The sequence below is a fragment of the Centroberyx affinis genome, unplaced genomic scaffold (genome assembly GCF_046629955.1).
Source record: "Centroberyx affinis isolate AG114_WGS23_722 - 3 ecotype Tasmania unplaced genomic scaffold, CSIRO-AGI_Caff_v1 ptg001083l_1, whole genome shotgun sequence".
Taxonomy (NCBI): Eukaryota; Metazoa; Chordata; class Actinopteri; order Beryciformes; family Berycidae; genus Centroberyx; species Centroberyx affinis.
Window position 1 is genome coordinate 72,392 of NW_027279630.1, and position 17,609 is coordinate 90,000.

The following is a 17,609-nucleotide window of genomic DNA, read 5'->3' on the forward strand; positions in this document are numbered from 1 at the left end:
TGTTTATTCTTATTATTTTCTGGTTATCTTTTCTTTTTCTTTTTTTAAGGGTATAAATTCTTTTAAACAATGTATTTGTCAGATTGTCAGTCACTGGTTTGACTTTAACATTGCAGTTAAAAAAAATAGTAAAAGAAAAAAAGTTATATTGCTGTTTTTTGCTCTGCATCTTATGATTTATTTTGCCCTCATTCCTTCATTCAAGGCATTTCTCTAAGCTTTGGATTTCCCTGTTAAAGATGCACTGTGGAAGCTTGTATTTCATTATGTGATTTTTCCAGTCTTTTCTGTTCCGTGTAGAATACAATGGCATTCATTCTTGATGAGGTTGCTGTCACTTTTAATTTCTGTTAGTTCTGGTAAAATGAATGACAGTCGGCCTTGTAATAAATATAACATGCGCTGCATTAATTTTTCAGAGAACAAGAATGGGAGGCTCCCGTTACTAATTCCTTTTCAAATGTTTAGATTTATGGCTTTCTCAATGAGTGCATCTTTTTCCAACTTTGTGCCATGGCAGAAATATATTTCCATCTCATTAATGAGCAATTTAGGAAAAGGTCTTTCATGAAAAAGGGAAGTACACAGCCATAATCTCCATACTAAAGGACATGCCTTTGATGAATCTCCATGGCATGAGTGTGTGTGTGTGTGTGTGTGTGTGTGTGTGTGTGTGTGTGTGTGCACGTGCATGTGTAGATGTGTGTGTATGTACCTGTGCGTACGTGTGTATGTGCGTGCGCGCGCGTGTGTATGGTGGAGTATGTGTAAATTAATGATTTTTTTTAATATACATACACATTTTTGTGTATTTGAGGAGAAGTATTTGTGTGTTTATGTGAGCAATTTTTGTGTGCATGAGCCCATGTAGACATGACATGTGTATGTGTGCATGCAGGTGTGTGTGTGCGTGTGTGTGTGTGTGTGTGTGTTCCCACCTCCCCAGATAGATTCTAATTACTGTTGACTCTTATCCCTGAGTATGCACTGTTCCTCCTGTCTGGATATCATCATTGACAGGTCCCCTCAACTAACCCTTCCACAGTAGGGGAAAGCCTCAGCATCACCTCAGCTTATGGCCACATCAGCGAAATTCAGGACATAATGGTGCTCCTCAGTCAACGTTTTCAACCTAAAGTGAGAGTAATGATGGTTCTCTAATAACCCCTTTATCAGCCATCTCTGTACTTTGTTAGGGAGGAAATTCACTGTTGCAGTTTTTATCATCCCGAATTAGTTTGTGTTGAGTCGGTCTCGCTATTTTATGGCAAAAATAGATTAAAAAAAATAAGAGAGATGAAAACGTTTGGATATGCTCAAAAGAAATCCTCTCTCAAAGGGAGCATATCCTCAAAGAAGTCGGGGGAATCTGATATTCTTTTTAATGTCTGGATAGCCGTTGAAGACACAAGCCATGTCCTTGTACTGGTTCCACTGTGATAAAGCATTACATGGGTCCAGGGTTGCCACTGGGTATCCCCATAACAATCAAATACAAGTGACAAACTGTAATAAATATATACTCATTGTCATTATTTTAGGGGGGAATGGCAACTAGTCCTTAGTGTCACTTGGTTGGATTTGTGATGGCAATTTTATATTTTTGTCTAAAAATGACAAGGTGGCCCTGACCCCAACTCTGCTCTGCACTGAGGTAATGTAAATGTGTTGCACATTCAATATTCATGCCATATTATTCATATACTGCTGTATGACTGTCATATTCATACTGTAGTAACTTCAGCCCATGACTTGAGGCTATGCAGTATGTATGAGTTGTAGTACACTGGTGATACTATAGTTTTAACTTGGATATATCCACCAATTACTTCATTAATGCTTCTACTGGAAGAGCAATCTGGATGTTACTCAGTGGCATTAGTATCTGGGTATAATGATTGGTAAAAATTGCACTAAGCATAATTCAGCGATAGGGAAAACTAATAAGAAGGACACAATCCATGGAAATCCCATTTCCATCCAGCCTCGTCTTGGAGCAAATGTCATTCATATTTTAGCCATAACCCTTATTAAGAATGTCTGCTTCCGAGTCTCTGAATTACATTTCTAGGATTTCCACTCATCTTGAAAGACAAAATCATTTGAATTCTAAAGATGGCAGACATTGACAGAGGAGAGACAGAGTGAAAATATATAAATCCAGAGATACTTTTTCTTCTGGGCTTTTTTTAATGAGCTAAAATCCCCGCTTCTTGCCATTTCCCTGCCTTAATTGATGATTATGTTGTTACACAGTAGAAGCGCTTCCCTCTCTCCTCCCAGTCATTACGATATAGACAGGCAGCTCTTGAAGCTTCAAAGGCAGGATGGAGTGATTTAAGCTCAATTCAGCCATCCCCTGGCCCACAGGTAAAAACCCCTGTAAACAGTGAATGCAAATCGCTAATTAGCCCTGTGGCTGAATCACACAATCTCTGTTTGAGCTGACCGCTGTTACGGTCCTGCTTAAGGGCATGTTGTATCTCTTTTGACGGCCCAATTAGAAATTCAGCTGCAGAACCATAAGGCAACCTCGTCATGAATATTTAAAAAGACTGCCACAGACAAGCACGAAGGGGGCACTGAACCGCATGTCATGGAGGGAATATTCGGCAAGTAACCACCAATCAATAGTCTCTTGATCTTCTCTGTATTAACGTGATGATTGCTGTTTTTCTTGGTCCCGTAATAGAGGAAGACTACGGGTCAGGGTGATGAAGGGGCTGAAGTAATAAGGCTTGGGTTCACACCGCTGAATGTCCAAATTAAATCTCAATCTGAAGGGACTGGCAGGTCTGTGCCACTGCCAGGGAATAATTAGGCTACTGTCCTTCACAATATGTCAGGCTAACTGACTGAGGAAATGCTGCATGCTCTCACTGCACTTTCACTCCATCGCTGTGTGGTGAGGTCTGAATATAGAGGCAGCCCATGTGCTGACTCAGTATTGTATCAGGATATTGTGGAACCTATACCGTGTCAAATGCAGAGACGTTGCAAAGGGCAATAAAGCTATACCATTATCATTGCTGCACAGCTTGAGACAGAAAGTGCAGCGCTCCATATTGGCAGGTGATATGCCAATCTGCTCCTATTGTGTATTTTGACAACTCCCATTTTTTCCCACTGAATTTGTAGTGATAATTTATTTTTGCATACATCAGACATTTCTTCAAGATGAAAGCAACGTATTAAGGAGTAAATGCGTTCCTGCTTCCTCTTACAGTAGTCATTATGATACAAGTGACAGGTAGAGGTTGGGTGTTATATGGTAATTGGTATTTTAATGCACTACCTGCGACACCTAAAATTGATTCTTCATTTTCAATAACACTGAAAAACAGCGTGCTTCCTTGCATAATTATTCCTGTGAATATGAAAAGTGTGTGTTTAAACTTTTTTCACCCTCACCTATTCATACATTCCTGTTAAACACAGACCTCTTACAGAGCTGTGAAACTGCTTCCAGAACAAAATAGAGGAATTCTGGGATCAACAGGGATGTGTTGCCTGTCACTGCATTATGAGAAGGTTGAAACACCTTGCACAAGTTACCAAAGCAAACATCTTTTTTGAGCCTAGGGGCAATTGAATGAATTACCATTCCTGATCATTTAATAATTGAAGGTGGTATATGTTAAACTGTTGAAATAGCATGTTGGAAAATTATGTAGGATGAATGTTCCTTGCTCGGAGACACAAATCTATAGCTTTAGAAGTGATATTTTCAGGTTCCCTCAATAAATGTATCCTATACGCACCTGATCACAAATCCCTGTTACAGTATTTTTCTGCTTAGCTTTCAATCTGAGAGCGTCATTTGGATGAGCAGAAAACAACAAGTGTAAACCTCTCGCCCTCCACTCACTTACCCATATCACTCCAGGCAAATTGTTTTCACTCTGGACCCCACGACAGCAACTAAAGACCCACCTGCTCATCCAATAACAGCAAATCAAATCACAGAGGCTTCCCTTTCTGGGTTTCAAAGGGACATTCTCTAAGTTGATTCTTTTCATTTAATTCCTGCAAAGGGATAGAGCCCCCCACCCCCACCCTCGCCCTTTATCTGCTCGTGAGAGTGGGGGAAGAAACAGAGGATTATCGATTTGCACTCAAACAGTGGGCCAACCTAAAAAGCCCCAATGAATTGTCACTCATTATTGAAATTATCAGGCACTAATTAAACTGGCAACCCTAAGCCCCCTGGGCTGTGCTCATCTCCAACTGAATTTCAGCTCCTCAGACAGTAATAGGGAGGCAGCATTAGCCGCTACTGGATGCTAATGAGACCTGGAAGCTGTCTCTCCCTCTTAGGGTTTCACAGAAGCAACTGCTGAATGTGAACCACAACTACAGTGCAGCACTGTTTGTGAACACTTGATTGGCAGAATGAGAGAGAGAGAGAGAGAGAGGGAGAGAGAGAGAGAGAGAGAGAAGGGGAGATTTAAGCTGGTGACTGCATGAAACTACTGGATGTTCCTGCGAGTACAGCGTCAACAGTTACATTCAGTATTAATTTTAGTACATGGATTTGAAAGATTTGAGGCTTTTTGCGCATAATGCCCCCCTATTTTCCCTCAGTCTCTGCTCTGCTCTCTCTCTCTCTGCATATTTCCACCTCTCTCTATATCTCTCGCAGCCGTACTGAAGTTGTTGACTTACTCCTCATGCGCTCTCCACTTCTCCTCTATGCGAATCAACAGACATGGTACCAGTGAGAGTCTGGCTGACTTTATCACATGGTACACAGCTTGTTAATAACTTCCTCTGACAATTCCTCCTCATCTTTGCTGATGACCAGGGGGACAGCCGTGATTGTCATGTTTGTAGGGGAAGAAAGACTCTAAACAATGATGTCACGTCAGCCTCTCTATTAAAAGACTTCATATTTTGAGCGGCATAATTAATACTCTTGGGCACGTCGCTTCCAAGTTGGCACTCCAGGCAAAGGGCTGCCACTCACCTGATAATTATTTTTGGAAATGGAGCCCAAATTACAGTGATTGACAAATGCAACAAAGCAGAGACAGCCTCAAGCATTCATGAAGAAAGAAATGAGAAAATAGTTAACTGGATAATGCACTTTCACAGTGGATTTAAAGTTTAAGTCACTTGTCCTTTCATGTCTTAAATGTAACTTTGGCTCGGGTCAAACTATTTAGCCCCTGTATCCTCCAGAAGGAACACACTAAAAAGGCCTGTGCAGCAGTAATTAACACTGTTCCTTCGCTTTTTTTTTTTTTAAGGTACAAGCGCACAGTATTTCACATGTAGTTAATATGTAAATTTTTTTTTTTTTTGCAATCCTGTATTTATTTGACAGCCTTATGTTCGGGGTGTTGCAGAGCTCTTCAGAAATCACAGTCAACAAAACATATGAATGCGAGCGTGTCTTTCCTCCACAGCTCTCTAAAAAAGACAAACAGTTGTTAGCCCTTCGGGTTGCATCCATTAGATGGTGGATGGAGCAAAGCGGCATGCCTCTATGCTTTTTACACCTCTCCCCATGCGTAAATCAGCCACTCTGTCATTCTACTCGGAAGAGAGGGGGAGGAATTATGTCAAGTTATTTGTTTTGTACCAAAATGAAATATTTATCGGGAGTGAACACCTACCAGGAACAGACGATAGGCCAGGGTGCTTCATCTTCTCAGACTCATATTTGGCTTCCACCTCCGCAAAGGCCAAACCATGTCCTGGGGGTTTTCAGTGATTCAGGGAAGTCCGCTAGCTTTGAATCCACATTTCAAAGCCTACGTTGAACTGGAGGACAGTGCTGGAACTGGAAGGAGACATGTGTACACACACTCTAACCAATTATATGGTGATCTACTCCATTTCTCTTTATGCGCGATGGGCTCAAGATACATTACTTCACGCTTCCTTATTTTTCCATGTTTCCATATAGGTTCTGAAATATGATTTAACCTTTCTATAATGAAGCATATGGTGGAGATGGTTGATTTGTGACTTGCGGTCGGGAAGTTTTCCACTTAAATGTTGGGCTTTGAATGAGACGTTAAGTTACAGCGCAGTCATCAGGGGTTATTTTGTTTTCCTTCACAACACCCTGAGCACACATCATTTACCATAATTTAAGCTTGAAATACTGGTTTTAGGTAGAAAAACAGAAAGATTGATGGAAGGCCACGAAGAAAAAACACGAAGGAGGAAACCTTAAATCCTGTAAGTAAAATCATATTTTAGGTCTATTTAACAGAAACAAACTCTGACAGGAAAACCATGACATAGTAATGCGGTTTTCAGTGTGAGCACTCAAAACAAATTCCTGCACATCGGATCTCATTGGAGAAAATACTTTTCATGGTAAGAGGCAGGAGGGTGGTAGAAAGGGAAGTATTATTTGCCTTAACTCCAAGTGGACCACTTAAACATTTATATTATTGATAGTGGCAATACTGTGGACCCCTGCTCCACGTCCTTCAGTACGTCATTAACCGTGTTTCAACAACAGCTTCCACTCTCCCTCTTTGCTGGGAAATCCATTACAGACACAGAATGCTAAATGCATTAACGGAAAAAGGTCGGAAAGCAAAAAGAGAGAATCATTGTACCTTTGTCCAAAGCCATTACAACACTGACCCCTCTGACTTCAAAGTAACAATGATTGAGTTGGTGTCATCACAGGCCCAGACTTCCCTGCCAGTAGGCCTACCTGGAAAACTCCTTTTCTGCGAGGGCTCTCGTTTGATCATGCATGCGGGCGACGCATGTCAAGCCGGGTTATTCCCACAGTTAATATTCTTTCATAACCTGCCATGCGAGCTGAACTTGATTATTTTGGCACCTGGGCAAACAGCTACAGCTTTCAGGTGGTGCATACAGTATCAGAGACCCTGGTCACAAGGGTGATCTATTCGCTGAAAAGGCAGGGTTCTGGCAAAAGACTCAGCACCTTGGAGTAATGAAGCCAGCCCTACTCTGTGAGCATGGGCAGAGCAGGTTACATTAGAAATGCATGAAGGCCAATAGGTGGTTACCTTAGGTCTGCTCCAACCCATTTATATTCCATCAACTGATATCAAAGCAGGAAAATGTTTTTGGAGAGGAGGGAAGGGGGGGGGGAGTAAGAGAGAGAGGTATATTGAAATTTCTGTGTATCAACAAAAAGTGCAAAAATGGTTGTCAAATAGCACTGGGCATGTGAAAACGTGCAGTGGTGTCCAAGTTGATGGTTACCACAGAAGGCAAGAGGCGTTTCTTTGGAAGCCTCCGCTATGGCTTGGATAAAGTATGGCTTGGATAATGAATCTTTCCTTTAACAACACTTAAAAAAGCACCATGATTTTTACTTTGCTGTCTCATTACCAGTGTCCACTTGGCAGAGGAGGGAATGCGTGCTGCCCAGAATTAAGGCCTGAACCTGGGCAACTTTCCTGCTGTCCACCCACCCTCTCTCCTTTCGCTTTCTCTCTCAGAGACTTGGTGCTTACTTAATCATGATTAATCGCTGCCTGGATAATCAGATACAACATCAAAAGGTTGGAGATGACAGTCCAAGGACGCTAGGGAGGAAACAAGGTATACCAGGCATTCATTAGCTTTGGCATGGCAGTCATACATTAGCCCATAACCCTTTATTGTCCTAATTAGGCTAGAGAGCGGCTGCTAGCATTAACACAACCAATATTACGCATATACATACATAGGAATATTAGTTTACCTCAACTTGCAACCGCATAATGTAATGCACCCATGAAAGCCCCATGTCCTGTGCTTTAGGACTGTTTCTTTTTTTTTTTTTTTTCCTTGTCTGTCCAGGTAGCAGTTTGTCCATGCAGTGTATTATGTTTGCTCACATCCAGCCACTAAGCTGGGCAGTGTTTTTGATTTACAATCACTTGCTTGGGACAAACATAAGACAGGCTTCCCCTTCCTCCATTATTTTACTCATCTCACTTCACACTGTGAGGTGCAACCCATACTGTATATTTCATTTCTTTTTTTCCCCCTCCCTCCCCTGTTTTAAGTCTCCCTGGATGGAGCCTGGCTTGCGGTGCACCATTTTCCCAGCTACAGTAGCAGTGGTGCTGGGCCCTGTTCAACCCCATTATTTCTGGGAGCCAAATTCCCATGGTCCCAGGAACAGGCGTGCCAGCTCTGCCTTCTTGGCTCTCTTCCCTGGTATTGTTTCCTTTGTTACATCCAGAGCTGCATTTCAGCCCGTTAATGTTTGCGCTGGGAGGTCCAAATTCCCAGTGTTCAGCTTTAGAAAAGGTAACTTGAAGTTCAGAATGCATCCACTTTTTTTTTTTCTGGCAAATTATGTTTTTTTTCTCTTTTATTTCTTACATTTTTGTTCTTTGTTGTGATATAGTATATCATAACAATACTATAAACTTGTTCAAGATAAAATTCTTGCATACAAAGCGATCGTAAAATCCCACCTCTGCTAATGGTTAAGCCAGCTCTTAAAGCAGATGTATTTTATTATGAAAGCTACAGTACATGGCTGTATTTTATTAATAATTTTGATTGATTAATACTGTATATCACACATAGAATCTACCACTCTAATATCCAGGCAATATTTGCAGTTTGTACATTACTGTTCAATTAACTTTGCACATAATGAACTGTTAAACATCTCCACCCCTAATTTAATTCTAACAAGCTGACAATATCTTCAGATTACACAAGGGTGATTGCAGAAAGCTAAATACCAAACCACTATTATTAACATCTTGAGTCTGACTCGCTATTCAAGCATGATGGCATTTCCCCATCTGTAATCCACTTTATCACCTATCATACCAGCCTTACCACCCTAACTCCTTTTCTCTGATGTCAACTCATGTAGCCATCATGGCGGCTCACACATGGGATTAAATGCAGGGTTTGTTGGCTCAGCGCAGCATGGAGGGAGCATTTCCGACTGATGTTGGCTGTTCCACTCCGAGCCACAGCACTTGTCTCCCAGAGCGCAGACATGACGGTGTCAGGTAATTCTCTGAGGAAGAGCCACACGCCCCTGCAGAGAGCAGTGGGGGAGCCTGTATCACATCTCAGGAGTTGTAATAGCAGCTTTGAAGACTCCAGTCCACTAATCCCACATCATGTGATCATGTGTCTAATAGACCGGCTCCTAATTCACAGCATTGTGGGGGATTTTTAGCTGTCACTTGCACCAGCAGAGGTTTACAGTGGGAGAGTGTTATGTTTTGTGAAAATAAATACATGGGACTTCTGCACACTGGCGCAGATGGACACATGTTCATGCACATAAACACTTGCACACACACACTGCAGACACACACACACAAAGAATGAAAAGAGTGAACATCCACATTCATTTAATTTTTGAACAAAAAATGGCAAAAGTTACCGAAGAAATCATTTTATTTGTTTCCCCAAGTGATCTAAAGCGAGGTCTAGTGTGAAATAGAATGATCAACAACGAATACTCTTTGTACATGACTAAAGCTCTTCCTTAATAAACAGTTAACAGAATTTACATTAGGTAGGCTTATGATCAATAATAGTATCTCTGGTGACTCTGCAGACAGTCTGATCATACATCAGAGAAGATATTCCTTGTAAGAAATTTGAATCAAATACCTTGAAGACTAGTTTCATACAGTGGAAATTGTCTACTCCATAGTCATAAGCTGTCAAATCTTAGAAAAGAGAAAAATGCAACAAGACCCTCTGAGTATAGTGTGTGATCATTGTAGAAGCCCAGGTCTGTTGAGGTTTGTATGACATTTTTAAGTCCTTTTTGAGTGATTATCTCTAAGGTACTATGCACATTAAATGGCTGAGTTAACCTTAACACATGTAAAACCATTACGCCTATTGACGACAGCAGTGTGTAATCCTGCTTTGCAGTTTGATATTGACACTCATGATCAAATGCTAAGCTCTGCTAGCAGATAGGTTGTCCCTCTCTGGGGGACTGAGAGACAGGCAAATGAAGCAGCACCAGATTGATGAGAAATGAGTGCTCTGTAAATTGTGTGTGTGTGTGTGTGTGTGTGTGTGTAGGTGTGTATGTGCGATGTGTGTGCGTGGGGGTGGGGAGGTGTGTGTGTGTACTCTTCTCCTGTAAGGGATACTGCAAAGCCAATCAATTAATACTTAAAGTGGAACCAATTCTTGTTTCACTTGGGAACTTAGTGAGGGCTTTGCCCCTTCATTTTAATACCGAGGTCTGCATTCCTAATTATGAACAGTGCAAATGGATGTTAAGCCATGCCAAATTAAATCTTAGTTCATTAGATATAAGCTCTTTAAAGATTGAAGGAAAATATTTGAATTTTTAAAAAGTTTCAATGCGCAGTGTCCCATTTTTAATGAGGACATTGCAATGTGAGGGGAAAAAAAGGGAAATGTCTTTGTGTGGATGAATAATCTAACCAATATGAAATATTAAGTCACTGTTTTACCCAGTGTTTCTCCTCAGGCTGCAGTGTTAGGCTGGATAATAGAAGATTTTCCTTTGGTGAGGTTCTGCTTTGAATAAAATACAGAGGTGCATGAAGGGGAAACTCAACTGTCTAGAGGCAACTGGAGTTCTGAATTACATTGTAAATATATTCATTATTCCTCAAAAAACGCCATTGTTGACAGACGTCAGTTTCATCATTAGAAGTGTTCAGAGTCAGGCAGTAAATAAGTAAACTCCTTTTATTTTCTAAGGAAAATGCATAAAACTTCAGAATTTCAATTTTTAACTGTGTTTACTGACAGGATGAACCTAGTTATAATAAAGTTGGCCTAATCTAGATTGCCATATGTTCAATGTGCAAGCTTAGAATAACCCTTGTGATTTTCCAGAGGTGCAGTGCATTAACGTTTACCTATGTCTAGCTTTTAATGTGCTCTCGACCTCGGCTTCTAATAGAGAAAGCAGATGTTCAGCGTGGCAACACCTACTTGTTACTGTCCTTCCTCCACTTTCTCACACCACACGGTAGGAAACTGTAATGAAAATCTATAGAACGTTTCACACTAGCACTATTAAAGGAACAATCCTTCACAGTTCCTGCCTCGCGAATACAGCACCAGAAGAACACTATGTAACATACTGTTTGCATTATAGATTACCACCAATTACATTGTGTTCTCCTATTCTTTGCTCTCATATCTTTCTGGTATTTGTCTGTCATTGACTGTCTTAGAGAGACAGATCTAGTTCTAAAATGGGAAGCTCCAAGGCCCCGGTGTCGTAAGAGGTTTACACTGTGTCCATTGTGTAACAGCTGTAAAACACAGACCAAATTATTATTAACTCTGCATGCTGTTCTGCCTCTGCCTCTGATAAAGTGGAATCCCAGAACAACCTTTGGATTTTGGCCAATAACCTTGGAGGGAGATGGTGATTGAAAACAGTAGTATGAATCCAGGTCAGTCATTACGTCTACACTGCTGAAACAAAGATACAGGACTAATCTCAGGGTGTGGTGAAGCAATTTTTTTTTTTTTTTTTGCATTGACGGAAAAAGGGGGAAAGTGAAGAATGTAATCCTCATTGCTAAACACTTGAGACTCTGTAAGAAGCAGCCAGAATCTAGTTATCCACATAATTTCCACAGAATTGAGCCACTTTCATACAGATGTACGTATTTCTGAAAGAAAAAGTCCTGCTTTGAATTTCCGACCTCCTCTATAATTTCACAATCACTCGCCTTTTTGATTCTCACTTTACCTGTTGGGACAGACGGAAATGTCGAATTTGCTCTAGCATCTTTCAGCATGATATGACACCCAAAACCCTGGAGTGACGGTGTCTCTTTCCCCGCAGGAGAAACAGAGAAGACGATTTGTTGAGGGGCCCCAGGGAGCAACTGTGCCTTGAAAACAGGTGGCGCAACATCGCACTGCAGTGTGCCTTCAGGGAATATTTGTAGATATTCAGGAAATGCACAAAAACAAAACATTTCCCTCCGACAGAAGCAAACGCCACCTACTGTACAACACAGCCTAAGAGGGTGATTAACTCTGAACCGAGTCTGACACATTTGCCTTAATGTCTTTACCTCAGACTTGAAAGATATTCCGCTAGAAATAGAAAACAACAAAAAGAAAGTTGGAGTATTTCATGCTGATGAATGCTTTGTTGTGACTTTGGCGCTCATATATTCAGCATGAGCTACTGTAAGCGCGGAGTAATATGTCGCTCTTCTCGTCAAGACTCACCAACTGAGTCACTCACTGCTGAGCGAGATAGGTCAGCAAGCACAATTTCTTCATTTTGACAAATCACTCCAAAATGTATTAGCAGAGAGGCCAACTGTCAATCCAGCTGCCCAGAGGTCCTTACAGGGCCTTTTGGTGGGTCTGAAAAATGATGTAATCAGCCCGTCCTTCCTTCTTACCAGGGCTCCATCCATCCTCTCTAAAGGCCCGGTCCCCTTGGCCTCGCTCTGGATCAAGTCCCCATAAGGCCCCCTGACCCCGTTAGAGGCGCATGATGGGCGGCCCTGTCACTTCAAATGGCTGCCCAGGTCCGGTCTGAGAGTCACCCCTCACTGTGAGTAAACCTCCACGTTATTTCTGTTTTATAGGCTACGGGCGGATAACTGTGCGGAATGGATGTGGACAACTTAGTTATTGTCACTCAGGGCGAGGGAGTGAATGTCGTTACTGGGTTGCGAATGGGAGTCGATTGAAAGGTATGAAAAGTTATGTGGTGTAGTTTCGCAGTGTGAGAAAAGTAAGCCACATTTCTTACACTATGTTTATGATGATGGGGAGTCTGGCAGGCACTGAATTGTCTTAGACGGATGTTATACACTACAGTGCATGCTGAATTACATATTTGGTCATAACTTACCAAAGACAATGTTCAAAGGAGTTATTTAAATTTCAAGGAAGATGAATGACTCATATATGATGTGTATTTTCACTTCTGGAGAGCTCTGCCTTTGATGGGGAGAGGGGAAGACGTGGGTTTGTTATTGAAGTAAAGAATAATAAGGCCACTGCATGTTGGCGGACTCTCCCTGTACAAAGACCTTGATATGAATCCAATGCACTATGTATGCCCCTTAGAACAAGCAGGGATACAGGAAAGCATGTGGCTTTTGATCCTGCTTTCCTTCTGTTGTCTTTCATCTGACCCATCCTCCAAAATTGTCACTAGAACCCAAGCAGAAGACAGAGCAGAGATCTGCTAATCTAACCCTCAGGGGCCGCGGTGTTTTCCTTGTTCACTTCCACTTTTTGAATGCACTTGAACATTTTAGTCATTAATCTGCAGAGGACTCCGGCTTAAAAGGTCCTCAAACATTCCACTCCGTACACTGTGGAACAAGTTGCTACAAAGTGAAGTGCAAAACACAACTTGCATGTAGGTTTTTGTTTCTAACATTTTTTGTTATCCTAAGAAACCCTTTTCCATGGGTAAACTGTGCTGAATGTTTGAAGAGGAGCCAGGTTAGCTGCTGTAACGGCTCCTTGCCCTCAGAGGTAGAGACAGAGCGCGTTTTCCTTGGTCTCTGCATGGTGAACATGTCAGCGAATTACACACTGTGAACAACTGATTGAGGCTATGAAGAGGAGGGCACACCAAAAGATAATATGTTTGGTTTGGAGCCGATCCGCTGAACATACATTTTTCTCCCACATAAATTTCCCTGGTCCGCCCTCCACAGCGGTGCATCCCCCCCAACACAGTAGCAGCCCACTTTAATTCTCTGGATTCAGCATTTCGACTATATAAATTTCATCCCTCTCACCTAAGGGTAGCATTTATAATCAGAAATGTGAGTTTATATGTACAGTAAATGATGCATTTGAAAGTTTTACTGTTTCCGAACCACAAGCCTGTGGTGGGTTAGCTAGTTAGGGAGTATCCACCTCCGGATAGTTATGGTCAAAGACATGGGCCGGATTCCAGTTGGTTGAATGGACAGGCCTGTGAAGCAAACCATGACGTTTGGCAGATTGAACAACAATAAAATTAAATCCCTAAAATTGAGTGCAGTAGTGCTTGAAACTTTGGCTCTGAAGTTTTAGGTTTTGACAGAATAAGCAAGTTGTTGCATCTAATTTCGCCTTGATGTTTGTTTTGTCCGTCCTGGCAGCAGCAGAGCGCTGTATTCCTGGTGATTTATCTTATACATATAAAAAGGGGCTTTTATTCTCGAATGCAACAATCTAGAAAGGCTATTATGCCAGTCTTCCACATCGATTTTAAGGCAACCTCTCCACTTCCTAGGTAACAACAAGGTATTCATATGATAATAATCATAATATGTCAAGTATCTCCAGCCATCAGAGATGCTAGTCTCAGTTTAATGATTCTGGGAAATTGAGGATTACCCTGGATATGAGAGCAAGCCTACAGTTTTCATATAGTGTGGGAGGTTGCAGGGCTCTGTATTAGTAATCACAGGGGAGAGCCGAGAGGTGGGAGAGAAAATCTGCTTCTTCTCTTCTCTCATTCATCATAGCAGTCCTCTGGTGAGGAAACATGGCAAATGGCCAAATGAATGCACTTCATAAAGCGCAAATGTCTCCTCTGATGTGCCTCTCACTGAGGATCTGGAGAGAGGGGGAAAGATTTCCACAGATATATTATTGTCAAACTCTGCTGCCCCCGCTTTCAAGTGTTATTATGATATTGTAGGAGATTTTACAATAAGATTTGGTGACTTCACTCGAGCAGTTACCATAACAATGTTACAATGATGGCAGCAGCTCTCAATAGCAGCCCAAACTGAATGAAGCATATTGTCAGACTAGATGATAAGTTTCCTAAGCTCTCCTTTTTAATGTTTTATGACGCTATAACTTTAACAGAGTCGAGTCTTAAAATGTAAAGTAAATTTTCACTAGGCAGAATATAGCGAATATGATGAGACGTAATGTCATATACGATAAGGTGAGTGGAAGCAATGCACACCACACACAATAAGATGGGCAGTACCACAGGGAGGTGCTATGGATCTGTATCCCCTATTACATGCTGTATGTACACTCTAATACCCAAATTTGTAAGACCCCTTTAAACATCTGCCAGATCAATTTTACCTTTCACATTTTGTTACGCTGATTTAACAAATAATAACCATATATAATGCATTCAATTATTCAGAAACTTGATAAAAACCTTCTAGCCTATATTGTAAAATTGCAGAATTTGCATGGCATAGTGCCCAGAAAAAAGCAAATTTCAGTGATGCAAATCTAAGAGACATGCCTCTTATCTTTAAGCCAAAATCAAACTGTGTTCGTATTTAGTCTTTTTGTGGAAAATAATTTTAGGAAAACAAATTAAATTACAGATAATAATAGTTTGGTTAACAGTTATCAAAATATTCCCATAATTGCCTTTTCTTATATAATAGAGGGTACCTTACCATGTGAATTTATATACAAACCCAGTTTCAGGAAAAGCCATGGACTAGGGGTGCAGGTTTATTTGAATAAATAATACTATATGGTTTACAGATAGATAGATAGATAGATAGATAGATAGATAGAGGTGCAGTGTGAAGTCGAGTGAAACAAATCCTCTATTTTTCCCCGCATTTGTTTACAAGTATTGTCTCTCACTATTGCTGACATTTTTAAATACTTTTAGAACATGAACTAATGAGCTACCAACTCGTTGATTAAGAAAAGGCAAACAACATAACAGAAAACTAAACAAAACAATTAGTGTTTTCTTTTTGTTTTTTTGTTTTTTTACAGAATATTTATTAATTAATGCTTTATTTCCTGTAGATACTGAGATACAAAAAACAATAGTGATAGTGTGACACTATAAATTTCAATAAAAAAATGTTTACAAAAAATTGAGATGAGACATTGTTTCATGAATTAAAAAAAAAGATAAACTGAATTTTGGAGAGTTTAGCCCTCGGTACTGTCCTGATTTTAACAAGAACGGAAATGTTAGTTTTAATGGACTCTAGAGAAAGGCCAATCAAAAACAGATGGTTTGAAAAATACAAAATATAAAATAGGGACCAAATCTGAACAACAGAATATGAACATCTAGAACCTACTGCATAAAATCACAAAAGTCATAACACTATGACAACGTGCTTAGGTGATGTTAAACCTGAAAAAAGCTTATTACACTGTGTTAACCTAAAAAACATTAGTAAGATACCTGGAGGATATCTTACGAGTCTCTAATGCCTGTATTTACTGTCTCTGTGTGTTTCAGACAATTATGTATTTTATTTTGCTTCTTTGTGTTTCACTGAATAAATTACAGCAATGATTTAACTTCCTCACCTAATGCACACAAAGCATAAATCATATTTTCCACTTAATTGTGTGTGTGAAATCATTATAAGGCAAGCTGAAGCTGCTGTCTTTGAAGAATAAATATGTGTATTTATTATTAATTATTTATTTCCTGGGCTGTCACAATGCAGTGTGATAAAATAGTTTGTTAGTGTACATGCTAACAATATTGTTTTCCATTGAAACTATGAAGGTGCCAGTAATAGCAGTATATTTTTTTCAGATCTTTTATTGTAGCAATCAGTATATCCTTTGTTTACTTATCAAGTGGACAAAGACTTTTAGTGAGTGAATTATGAATTTTAACATTTCTAAAGTGGGTGTCTCTTCAAATTAGATCTTCATTTCAAAATTGCCAGTTCCTAACAATACTGTACAATTGCCAATCATGGCATACGTACAGTATTGTACTGCAGCTTTGCTTTATTTGGATCATGCCAACTTACAGTACATTTGGACATCTAAAGTGAGACTGTAAGGGAACGGAGTGGCAAGAGAGGGCAAAGGAGGCGGGAGAAAGGGATCCAAGAAGGCTTGGCTTGTATAATTACACTCTCAAGATGGCATATTTACCGTCTCTGCCAGCGAGGTCATGCCTTCTGTCGTAGTAAACGTAGTGAAGTATGAAAGAGCCAATTACAGCTCACTGGGTGACCTTTTAACAACTATTACCACATCCCATCAACACATTATCATGATGGAGATTGTGATTCCGCAAGAATTACAACATTATCCTGTCACATCCAACTCAAGACGGGCTTGTTGCCTGATGATAATGACAGTACATCCTTGAAAAATCAGTACAATAAAAGAAGACAAGTGAAATGAAAAAAGAGAGAGCGACAGAGAGCGATACGGAGGAAGGATGAGAGGGGGGTTAGAACAATAGCCCCGTACAGTACATTAGCTGTGGATGTCAAGCACCCCAGTCGTTCCCAATGAAAAGCACAACAAATAAGACGTTGGCCTGTTTGTATTCATTATCAGTCAGCACATGCCCCGGCTCCTGCATTAAACATTAGACTGCCTCTGATGTCTGCTTAACAGTTTAATTCCCTCCCCGCCGCTCAGCCTGTCATAATAAACCCAGCGAAGCACACACAAAGTCAAATAAGAGTGTGAGGGGGCCGCCTTTGTGTGTGTGTGTGTGTGTGTGTGTGTGTAAGGGTGTGTGTTTGTACGTGTGTCCTCATGTTTGTTCCTAAGAGTGTGTGTGTGTGTGTGTGTGTGTGTGTGTGTGTGTGTGTTGCTGGTTGAGCGACATACAGATCATTCATAATAGCCCATGCCCTCTATTGCCAGTCTTGCCTTTATTGTAGTTTATCTGATCACAGATTAAGTAGATTGTAGAGTGGCAGCCCTGTCTGCCCATGAGTCCGTGT